The sequence below is a fragment of the Camelus bactrianus genome, chromosome 2, assembly GCF_048773025.1.
Source record: "Camelus bactrianus isolate YW-2024 breed Bactrian camel chromosome 2, ASM4877302v1, whole genome shotgun sequence".
Classification (NCBI taxonomy): domain Eukaryota; kingdom Metazoa; phylum Chordata; class Mammalia; order Artiodactyla; family Camelidae; genus Camelus; species Camelus bactrianus.
This window is the reverse complement of record NC_133540.1, coordinates 35626774-35639308: the sequence shown is the minus strand read 5'-3', so window position 1 is coordinate 35639308 and position 12535 is coordinate 35626774. Positions and strand designations below refer to the sequence as shown.

Genomic DNA, 12535 nt, shown 5'->3' with positions numbered 1-12535 from the left:
GTAACTCTACTGAGGTGCCAACTCACCACCAAGAACATGGAAATGATAGGAAAATATGATCCTCTCTTGGTAAATAAACTGTAGGATAAACTCAAAGGTCTGGACAACATGTGAAAACACAGAACTCTCAAGACAGGAGGATTGAGTGTTTCCTGATAGAGTGTCTAAGCTCCTCAAAATGGTATCTGTAGCCCTAAAAGCCTGGGGGTCGGGGCTGGAAGTGTTACTGAGTTCAAACTCATTCTGCTTGCTGCAGGAAAGACCAATAAATCAGGTGACAAGGTGTTGGGGCAGGAAATAATGACTTTATTTGGAAAATCAGCAGACGGAGGAGATGGAGGGCTAATATCCTAGAGAACCATCTTACTCATCTCACCCAAGTCAGAATTCAGGCTTTTTTTAATACTAAAAAGGGAGGGGCTATGGTTGGTTGCTGTAAACTTCTGAGTGTCAGGATCCTTTGTTCTTGCAGCTGTCCATGTAGGTCAGGTCATGATGTTCCTGTAAACCTCCAACACAACAAATGTTATTTTCTATTCTGCAACTTTTTTTAAATCTCTGTATGAATGGAAAAGTGTTATACCTTAAAGGTCAGAGCCTTAAGAATGGGCTGTCCTGTGTATTTCAGGCTCTAGGCAACATTCTCTTACAAAACGTGCAGAACCAGCAGGACTAAGCCCAGGAAACAGAGCCCAGGACTAGAGCTAAAGGAACAGATCTAATGTGGAGTCAGATTTGTTCTTCCCTACTGCAGGACAACAATGTTATTGCCCATCCAAGCACTATCCAGAGAGAGAGGCCTTACTTAACAGCCTTTAAGTTACTTGGCCCCAGTGTGAAGTTAGTCCCAGTCATTTAATTTGCTAACTAATGCCCTTTCTTGATTTTATGCTTAGGAAACAACCTTCTGATTCAGATTTGTATTCGTATTTTAGATCTACCTACAGAGGAGAAAAATGCACTGGTCCTATGAGTACAGCTATTTCAGTCCATGTGAAAATTACATTTCACTTTATACTTAAATAAATAGCGCTTCTGTTAATATGTTAATTTTGAGTATTCTATCCATAGGAGCCTGACACAGAGATAGATCCAAATCTCTACATAGTCTCACCAAAGTAATAAATGACCCTGAGGTGGGGTCCAGTGGGAGCTATCCAGCCTGATTTCTTGCTCAGTGGCTGCAAGAAACTTTATCTTTTAACAGCCTTGGCATTTCAGTATGATCAGTGCTAAGTCTTAGTGTCCCGTCTCTAAAATGTGGGTAATAATACTTCAACGCCTGTATCATTTTGCTAATTCTTTGCTTGACAAACACTATTGGACCCTACTCTGGTCCCCTGCCCTTTATTTCATGGCTAGAAGAGCCTGCTTCCCACAATAGTGAATATTCTAAGTAATTCTAGATAATTGCTTTCCTAGCTTCCCTTGAAGTTTTACAAATATAAATGAAGTCATATACGTGTAAAGATGTTTTAGCCTTAGAGATTGTGGTGGGCAGAATTCTAAATGCCCCCTGCCCCAAGATCCCTGCCGTGTATGTACACACCTGCATAATTGTCTGGGCTGTAAATATGATGAATTTTACTCCTGTGATGAAGTTACATTAGATGGCACAGTTGACTTGGAGAAAGAGATTATCCACATGGGCCTTTTCTAAACTTACATGAGCCCTTTAAGTCTCAGTCTAGAGGTCAGGGACTGGGAGAGTCAGAGATCTGAAATAGCAGAGACATTCCCCTGCTGACCTTAAAGAAGTGACTGCCAATTTTGGAAACAGTGACATGGCAGGGAATGGCAGGCTGCCCCTAGGAGCTGAGAAGGGCCCCTGGGTTAACAGCCAACAAGAACTAGATTCTGCCAACAACCTGAATGAACTTGGAAGTGGATTTTTCCCCAGAGAACTCCAGACAAGAGTTGGACCCAGCCAACACCTTGCTTTTAGCCATGGGAGAGCCTGAGCAGAGGGGGTATTCGTGCAAACTCCTAACTCACTGAAACTGTGAGATAATGAAGTTGAGCTGTTTTATGCTGCTAACTTTATGGTACATTGTTACACAGCAATAAAAAGGAATGTGGGAGTCTTGCCGTATAATTACTATAATGAAAACAGAGTGTTCAAATAAGAAAAATCCAGGAAATACTTCAAGCCTAAGTGGAGCTGCTCTTGCTCAGAGCCTCATTGGGTTGCAATCCATTGTTGGTTGGGACGGTAATCTACTTTGCCTGATAGTTAAAGAGTGTGAACATCGACTTCGCTGTGTATTAAGAAGAATGGAAGAGAGGCTGTGGAGAAAAGGGAACCCTCCTACACTGCTGGTGGGAATGCAGTTTGGTGCAGCCACTGTGGAAAATAGTATGGAGATTCCTCAAAAGACTAGAAATAGACTTACCATATGACCCAGGAATCCCATTCCTGGGCATATATCCAGAAGGAACCCTACTCCAAAATGACACCTGCACCCCAATGTTCATAGCAGCACTATTCACAATAGCCAAGACATGGAAACAGCCTAAATGTCCATCAATAGATGACTGGATAAAGAAGATGTGGTCTATGGATACAATGGAATACTATTCAGCCATAAAAACCAACAACATAACGCCATTTGCAGCAACATGGATGTTCCTGGAGAATGTCATTCTAAGTGAAGTAAGCCAGAAAGAGAAAGAAAAATACCATATGAGATCACTCATTTGTGGAATCTAAAAAACAAAACAAAACAAAACAAAACATACATAAATACACAACAGAAACAGACTCATAGACATAGAATACAAACTTGCGGTTGCCAAGGGGGCAGGGCGTGGGAGGGGACAGACTGGGATTTCAAAATATAGAATAGATAAACCAGATTATACTGTATAGCACAGGGAAATATATACAAGATCTTGTGGTAGCTCATAGCAAGAAAAAAAGTGTGACAATGAATATATGTATATTCGTGTATAACTGAAAAATTGTGCTCTTCACTGGAATTTGACACAACATTGTAAAACGACTATAACTCAGTAAAAAATGTTTTAAAAAATTAGAAGAACATATTTGTAGGGGAAAAAAAAAGAAGAAAAAGAATGGAAGGAGATTGAAATCGCTTTCTGTGGTCTGACCAGAGTCTTTAAAGACTATTGTCTTGCTTGGGGCGCAAAAATCTTATTTAAAAGTCAAAGCTGAGGAATGACTTTATTGTTCAAGCTGCTACTGCCTCTCGCTTAGAAGAAATGACCCCTATTGCTCCATTAGGTTGGGACCCACGGAGCTGCACAGTCTACAGTTTAACCTGATAGGAAAGTTTCACACGTACTTTTTATGACTACCACTACGTGAAATATATGCCAAGCTCTTGTTTCCACCTTAGCTGTGAAGATGAATAAGATAACATTTCTGCCCTGGAGGAGTTTCTAGCCTCAGGACAGGAATAGATGTGTAAAGAGCTAACCACAATTGTACATAATTAGTCCTATAATAACGGAATGAGCAAAGCATTGTGGGACTACAGAGAAAGCTCTGCTGGAAACTGCTCAGGAATAGCTGTGCCTCAGGCAATATGAATATACTCCTGCTAAAATAGCACTATTTCATTTGGCAAAAGGTAACATAATTGAGAGAAAGTAGATGGTGCATGTATATCAGAACTGTGGGACAGAAACTGTCAACATCCTTTACGAGAAAGGAAAATAGTTTCTTGCCATTTCAAGATGCTTCACCTAGGGTCACAGGAGGAAACGGTTTTTGGCCTTTCTTATTTCTTGTTTGTTGGCTTTGTTACTTGCCTTTGTTACGATTTGGTTTTATTAATTAAAGATTGCTTTCTAAAACTATTTTCCTAAGCTTAAAGATGCGTGCAGTTCTGTCTTCAAAAATTAACTGTTTCCCTATTTAAATTTTAAATTTTCCTTTGACCTTTTATTTGTGATGACCTAGTACTTGTAAGACATTGATGAGATGCTGTGGGACATTTCAAGATGGAAAAAGAAAACTTATTTCTGCCCTTAGGAGGCTTACATTTTAGTAGGAGAGACTGTGGCATAAAAATAATATAGTAACAGGTAAAATAAAATAAAAGCCATCAAAACATTAAAGAAAATGAGATGAATGTGCTTTGCGTTTTGACCTTCCTGTTTACTGGTTTTGGGAGGGCCTGTAACCTCAACAACATAATGTAACTTCACGTTGAGGTTTTTAGTATTTTTATAACTTCGTTGTTAGAATGTCACAGCTGGAAGTGACACTGGATGAGGACACTGTTAGAGAAGTCTAATATTCCACTCTGGGTCACATGGTTAAGCCATGATCCAATGTTTCACAGTTTTTACTCTCTAAATCAGGGACTTCAAACTGGAGGCCTGTTGCTAAATTTGGCTCACAGTGCCTCTTAGAGTTATTATTTTTAGCGATATCAGTATTTCAGAATAACTTCTTTGAATTACTTCTGGCAGGGCACACCTTCATGTATTATATCTTAATACTCACAGTATATCATATATATATGAGACTTGGCCATCTTACAATGATGAGCCTCCAAGGGCATATGAATCTGAAATTCCTTTATGCTCTACAATATGCGCCATATACTACATGAAATACAGTACTTGAAGTTCACAGGCCCTGTTAGGTTCTGTTTAGCTTCTGGGTCTTTGACTTACAGCTCCCATTTCTTGGGACAAACATTCCCATCTTTTCTTTTGCTAAACTGAGTATTATTTCTATCAAGACTTAGCTAAGGAGCCACACATGTAGAAAGTTGCGCCAGTCTGGTTTTGCCATATCTTATGCTTGTAAGCACTGCATCCTGAGTTTATCTCTACACACGCGCACACACACACACACACACACACACGCACACTTTATATTGTAATCATCCTTTTACTTCCAAACAAACTGAGGGCAGGTGTTATCTGTTTGTCTTGGATTCTCTGGTGCTGTGCAATGTATCTGGCACATAGAAAGATTTAAATAAATGTTTATTGACAAAATGTTATTTTGTTAAATGGTATGGAGATGGTAAAAATGGCATGAGAGCTCAATATTTATTTGTACTGTCTTAGAAAAGACTCTAGCATTAAGCACATTCTTTGGATGTGACTTAACATTGTATCCTTTTTTGTCTTTAAGAATATTTTAAGATCCTCTAGGGAAAATAATTATAAATCTTAAATTATATAATAAATAGTTCAAATGATATTGAAAAAGGGTGAATAAACAAAGAGATTTTACTATCTTAAAAAACATTTTTGAAAGTATGGCTTAATAAAGTTGGATCTAGGCCAAAGGGAAATAAAATATTTAAGAAGGCAGAAGAAGGAAATCAGTAAAATTTGGAGTGAAGCCTGAATAGTAGTTGACAACATAACTATAAATTTTCAGGAAACTGTTAAGCGATGATGCCTGAAAAACAAGTAGAGATGTGGAGACTTTCCAGTGGTTTCAACAAACCATGGGACTCGGCAAAGATAAATAGGACGGGAAAAAGCAAAAATATTCTGAAAGTCTTGTCAGTATTATGGTTGGCCATTGATACTGATTAATTCTGAATATTGATAGCAAATGTGATGATCAAAATGCATGAGTTAAATTTTACTGACTGATTGTATGTACCTTGTGAGAGAGAAAAGTTGAGAGTTATTCCAAAGCATTGGGTCTGGGTAACTGGAAGGATAGAGTTGACATTTCGTGAAATACTGGAAAATACCAAGAGCCCAGTTTTTAGCATAATAGATAGATATTTTCATTTAGAAAAGCAAGTGGAGATTCTGGAAAGGTAATTGAATACAGGTGTCCAGAGATCAGCACTTAGGTCCAGATTACAGCTATAAATTTGGAGTCATTGATACAGAGATAATATCTAAAGCCCTGAGACTGGAGGAAGTCATCAGGAAGGGACTGTAGACACAAAATAGAAGACGTTCAAAACTGAGTCCAAACCAAAATTAAAAGGTCAAGAAGCAGAGGAGGGAGCAGCAGAGGAGACAGAAGGAGGGTGGTAGGAGGAAAAAACCAAGAGACTGTGGAGTTCTGCTAAGTCAAGGGAAGAAAGTGTTTCAAAGAAGGAATGATCAAAAGTGTCAAATACTATCCAAAAAAAAAAAAAAAAGGAACATATATACAAAACAGAAACAGACTCATAGACATAGAATACAAACTTGTGTTTGCCAAGGGGGTGGGGTGGGAAGGGACAGACTGGGATTTCAAAATTTGTAGACACTGACAGGCATATGCAGAATAGGTAAACAAGATTACACTGTATAACACAGGGAAATATATACAAGATCTTGTGGTAGCTCACAGTGAGAAAAAAAATGTGACAATGAATATATATATGTTCATGTATAACTGAAAAATTGTGCTCTACACTGGAATTTGACACAACATTGTAAAATGACTATAACTCAATAAAAAAATTTTTTTTAAATAATTTTAAGTGTAACTTTTCTGCTTTTACTTAGGATGTAGAAAGTTGCATTCCCGCCATGAGAATGAGAAGGAGCTGGATAACCAACAAAAATCATAGCTTTATTGTTTAAGCCCATCTGAGAGCTAAGATCACAAAGCAACTCAATGAACCAAATGTGAAAGAAACCAACCCCTCCTAGGAAAGAAGACATGTATGGCTAATTCCATCTTTGGCAGGGGAGAGAGAAGAGGAGGAAGTGCCCACAGATACAGGTAATAACAAAACAAACTTTTCAATGAGTGTTTAAAGTCCAGATGTGGGCTAGGTGGCAATTTCAAATGACTAGAAACTCCAATTACAAAAGAAGTCTGTACTCGCCTGTGAGCTCTTTTCCATGGGCCTTCACTGAATGGTTGTGAAGAGAGGAAGGGCAGAGCAAGAGGGCCGAGGTAGGCCCTATGGGTATTGTGGGCATTAGACTTAGTAGGAAGCAGAGGCTGTCCGTTGCCAGTGGAAGAGCAAGAGAGCTGGAAGAGACCCCTTCCTCTTTCCTGAGGTCCAGGCATGTGAGTTCTGTTGACGTCTGGAGGCAAGGCAAAGACAAGGAAAGAAACCCTATAGTCAGGCCAGACTTCATGCTAAATTCAAGGTAGTGGCTTCCATCGTTCTAGGCAGATTTGGAAAACTGAGAAAGACCCCTCCCTAGGTGCAGTTTTATGGGGTCTTCTGAAGGCAGAGAGCAGAGCACAAGAGAACTGACAGAAACCCTCCAGGCATTCAGACCCAATCTCTCCTAATAACAGGGCTCTGATCCAACCATCAAATAATTTGAAGCCTGTGGTGAACAGAGTCTAATAAAAACAACAATGAAACCTAGGCTCAGCTCAAACCCACCTTAGCAGCCTGACAAAGAAGAGGCCTCCTTTTCTAGAAATAGATATTGGTTACTCAGTCTCTGCTGTTAATTTACTTGTGAGTGCCAGCATTCAATTAAAAATAATTGAGACATGCAGAAAGCAAGAATTAATGACCAATTATTGAGAAGTAATAGCCACTAGAACCAGAGCCAGAGATGACCCAACTATTGGAGTTATCAGACAGGGACATTAAAATATAAGTGAAAAATATTTTAAGAAAGTTAGTGGAGAGGGTTGGCTAGCCTGTTAGACTGATGGTGCATTAATTTCCTGTTGCTGCTGTATCAAATTACCATGAACTTAGTGGCTTAAAAGCATAAATTTATTATCTTCAAGTTCTGGAGGTCAGAACATTGAAATTGGGATTGTGGGCTAAAATTAGGTATCATCAGGGCTGCCTTCCATTTAGGGGAGAATATGTTTTCTTGCTTTTTCCAGCTGCCAAAGGCTGCCTTCCTTCCCCAGCTCATGGCCCCTTCTTGCATCATCAAAGCCAACACATCATAGCATCTTCAAATCCTGTCCCTCCCTCTTTCACTTATTAGAACCTCATGATTACATTGTGCCTACCTGGGTAACCCAGGATAATCTCATCCTCCCAAAGTCAGATGTTTAGCAATCTTAATCCTATATGAAACTTTAATTCCTCTTTGCCATGAGACACACCATTTACAGGTGCTAGGAACTAGGACATGGAAGTCTTTTAGGGGAGGAGGCATTATTCTGCCCACTCCAGACAGGGAATTTAATGGAGAGATGGATTACAAAAGTCAAGTGGAAATAGTAAAAATATCAAGATCAAGATATCTTTTGATGGGTCTATTGTGAACAAATAGCAGATTATATGCTGAATTATAAAGCATATATCAATACATTTAAAAGTATTGAAATGATGCACAATATGTTCACTGATATAATGTTAAATTAGTTAATAATAAGTATTAATTAAAAGTGTAATCTCAAGCCATTAGGAAATTATACAACTAAATAACCCATGGGTCAAAGAAGAAATCACAAAGGAAATTAGAATGTAGTTTAAATGACTAGATAATTAAAACAAAGCATATCAGAATATGTGGGTTACAACACAAAGGAGTCCTTAGAATAAAATTATACCTTTATGTGGCTATAATACACAAGGAAAGTGTTGTTAAATCCATGATTTATGCTGCAAGTTTAAGAAGATAGAAAAAGAAGAGCAAATTATATACAAAGTGAGGAGAAGTGACCAATTTTGTTGATCTTTTCAAAGACCCAACTTCTGGTTTTGTTAATTTTTCTATTATTTTTCTATTCTCTGTTTCATTAATTTATGCTCTAATCTTTCATTTTCCCCTGCCTTCTGCTCTCTTTAGGTTTAGTTTGCTCGTCTTTTTCTGTGGTCTTAAGGAAAAAGGAATTTTTGGAACTTTTTTTACTCCATGTAGGATATTGGCATTCAACTCACCATCCTACCGAGTCTTTTGGAGTTTAGAAGGCACCCAAATTCAGATGAGGAATTTGAACGGGGTGTACAATGGGTAAGGAAAATTAAGAGGACATTGTGGGTGGAGCCTTTTAGACCAATTCAATGTACTTCTGTTATTGCTTCTACATCTAAATGTGTAGTATGATTAGATGTGTCATAGGCATATACTTACTAATCCCATAAGTGACAAAGGAAAAGCTAGATGTAAAGAAAGTGCTAATATCCTTGGGGACTCACAACTCTAATGACTCATTTGAGCTGTAGGTCTCGAGGACTGATAGTTCCACCAATTGAACACTCTGGCAAAGGGAGCTGCTACTGGGTGGGGGGCAGGGTACACCTGGCATTTTGGATTCATCACTTTCCAGTCACATCTAGCTACTAACTTCTTTTAGGGTTCTTCTCAACTCCCAACCCCAGAAGCCCTGTGTCTCTCTGGCCTAATATTTCCATTTTGGGGTATTTCAACTCAGACTCCATAGCTAACAAGGTGGGAAGGGTACATAAAGCTTTGCTTTTAAAATGAAAATGGTATATTCAAAAATGCAACTGGCCTGGCTCCAGTGGTTTCTTGACTTTACAAGAAAAAGTGGCAGCTACCACACTAGGAGAAACTTCCTCCCCCAGTCTGCTGCCTAAAGCAATGCCACTGGATTTTCTTGATTCAAGGAGATTCACTTAAATGCGTGGGCCTTGTTCACTTATAACTTAACCAGGCTGAAACTTGATAGTGTCTACTGGATTGCAGCCTCAGTTCAGCCTGAGTCCCAGCTGTGCAGGATCAAAAATAGACATGGTTAGTCCACTTAGCTGAGGACCCAAGGCATTTCACGTATCTCTGTTACGGCCCTCAGTGAACCCTGCTGTGCTTTTCCTGACTCTTTGACCTTTGTCAATAGTCTGGCTGTTTGGTCTACCACTTGAAAAGCTACATGGCAGATTAAAGACATACCTCTTCAGAGCCAGGAACTATAGAAATAAAATCATGATTCATGATGATACTGTCTGAGTCACACATGTAGATGCCCATGATAAGGGCCTGTTTTCTGATGAGACTGCATGGAATCAAGGTACCAGTGGGGACTTCTCCACCTAGATGCCACCATTGCTGCCTGATTCACCATTGTACCAGACCTACCAACACATTTACCATCAGAGACTTGGCGCAAAGTAAAGTAAAGTAAAGGTGTCCTTGTTTTTGATTCAGAGAGCATCACTATCAGACTTCTATCAAAAGTTGACCCATTTGTCTTGCAGTGGAGAAGACCACGTCCCACAGGGCATTGCCGCTGCTATTCCTAGAAGACTGACTATGTTAGATCTTTGAACCCTTTCAGGGCTATCAGTAGTGCCTCGCTGCTGCTGATAGTTTTTCAGGTTATAGTGTTATTCTTCCAGTTTGATCAGCCAATTCTAGCCACATTATTGTGTCCCTTGAAACTAATCTATGTTATGTTTTTGACTCTCTGGTCCATTTGCAATTGGGAGAAGATGCACCTTTTATCACAAAGGCCACTCAACAATGAGTAATGATCAAGGTATTCAGTGGACTTTCCACACTTCCCACCATTCAGAGACATCTGGTATGTTTGAGTGTTGGAATGGCTCCTTAAAAATAGATTCAAAACTATTTCTGACTCTATGTCTCTTATCTCTTTCTTGTCCACAAACCTTAGTAGGCAGTTTGGTCCCCAGAAGGAGATAATCTTATCTCGGTCACTTCCTGAATAATTATCAGGATAAAAGAGATGGGAGAGTTTATGGACTTATTTTGAATTTTGGGGATTCTGCTCTGAACATTCCTGGATATGACGCTTTTTTTTTTTTTTTCCTTACAGTAAATCAAGGCCAGCCTTGGGGATATATCATTTAGGCAGCAGTAAACCAACTGAAAGAGAATCTAAGGCTCTTGGATTCACTTGTTGAACTGACAATATTTTTAGAGCCTAAAGATAATAACCCCTTGGCTGAGTGCACTGTGAGCTGAGTCCCCCTACAGTGGACCATGCAGGCCAAATGGGGCACAAATCTCTAAGATTTATAAAAATGCCCGTTCCTCTAGCACCTGACCTTTCTGTATGGAAAGTATGAGTGAGAGTAAGAGATGACTGGGGAGAAAAAAGTGCAGTTGTAGCTACCAGAATGAGACACACCAATTTTATGATGATTGAGGGAGAGTAACAATCCCAGCACCTGGGGAAGGAATGTCTTAAATCCTAGTGTGGTAGCTGCCACTTTTTCTTGTAAAGTCACTAATGATGTTTGTCTTTCAGAACTACTCTTGGAACTTTTTCTATGAAGGGAAATGGTCTACTGCAGTTCTACCAAAGTGTTGCAAATGCCTTGAGTCTAACTGACTGCAGAGTTGGCCAACCCTTTCCAGATGGTCCTGACCATCATTTGATTTCTATTCCCATTAACCTTATTATAAAGTATACTAGAATGAGCAGGGAATGATCCCAGGTCTTCTCTGTCTCATGCAAAACACTAGTCATCACATCTGGATATCTTTCCCACTAACTTTCTCAGTCATTCTGCAGAGCAGACAAATGTTGCCCACCTGATCATATGGACAAACAGCACAGATTGAACTGTCTGTCCTCAGAGAGTCCCTCCAAAAAAAAGAATAGAGTCAGCTATTTGAACCGAACTGGGGACCCTAAAAACCTACCAGTCAGCTAGAAGACCACACTGGAGGCACTGTCAACCTCCTTGACTCATGTAGGTCCCACTTGAAGGGCCCCTAAGTTTATAAGCAACATTTTCTTTCCAGATAGCACATGTGCCCCTGAAATGATACTTCGTGTGCCAACTTGCCAGGCATTAACTTGCTTCCTTCCTGAAAACATGGTGACTTGGACCTTAGGATGCTTATATTCATGTATTTAAGGAAACACTACAGGTAGTTCGTGTGTTTCTCAGATAACTGCAGAGACCTCTCCAAAATGAGCTTATCCTTGGCTATTTGGGAGAGTTTCCCAAGGGGAAGCTGTCTAGTTATTTATCCCTGTGATGAGAATCATTCAATTTCAACTTGTGTGACATTTGTCTTTGATTTTAGCTGAAGTAATCAGTGGCACCACTTCAGATCTGGAAGGGGTTCAAGTATGCCTCAACTCACTGACCAGCATTATTATGGATGATGGAATTTCCCTAGACTTCCTTCTTGCAAGCCAGGACAGACTCTGTGTAATTGCTAATACGTCAGGCCATACCTGGGCCAAGAGGAAAGGTCCATACAGAAATGTCTGAAGTCTCTGGATGTTCAAGGTATGCCCTGACGGTTTATAGCATTTGTTCAGCTGGCTTAGTTGAAACCCTGGGAGGGAAAGCATGGTGGAGGTCAGTACTGTAGGCTTTCCTTCTCCTGGTGTTTGGAGCCCTGTTGACAGTAGCCTTATTAAAAGGTGTATAAGGCAAATAAATGTATTCTGTTCTAACATCTATTAGAGTAATCAGAGTAACAAATAGGGTGTCATACTCATGGGAAAATTTACCAGAAATCAATATGGCATAAAAAAGCAGGGGTCCATATGGCTGGGAATAATTCCCTATAGGCTGGGTGTTTCCATGTACTATGTGACCAGTGACACCAAAAGCCTTGGTTCCAAGCTATCTTTTTAAGGATTTGTTTGTTTGTTTTGTTTTGTTTTAAGTAGCCTTTGTTTTTTAGAACGGTTTTAGGGTTTTGGAAAAATTGCACATCAGGTATAGAAAGTCCTATATACTGCCTACCACCCTCCACCACTGTCTCA

At 39.6% G+C, this 12535-nt stretch overlaps 1 long non-coding RNA gene across 1 annotated transcript; it reads left to right on the top strand.

The window, feature by feature from the left end:
* Positions 1-6456: 6456 nt before the first annotated feature.
* Positions 6457-12259, top strand: LOC141579348 (uncharacterized). Its single transcript, XR_012510544.1, has 3 exons — positions 6457-6667; positions 8668-8832; positions 11842-12259. It is a non-coding gene; the product is annotated as an uncharacterized LOC141579348 (long non-coding RNA).
* Positions 12260-12535: the final 276 nt, after the last annotated feature.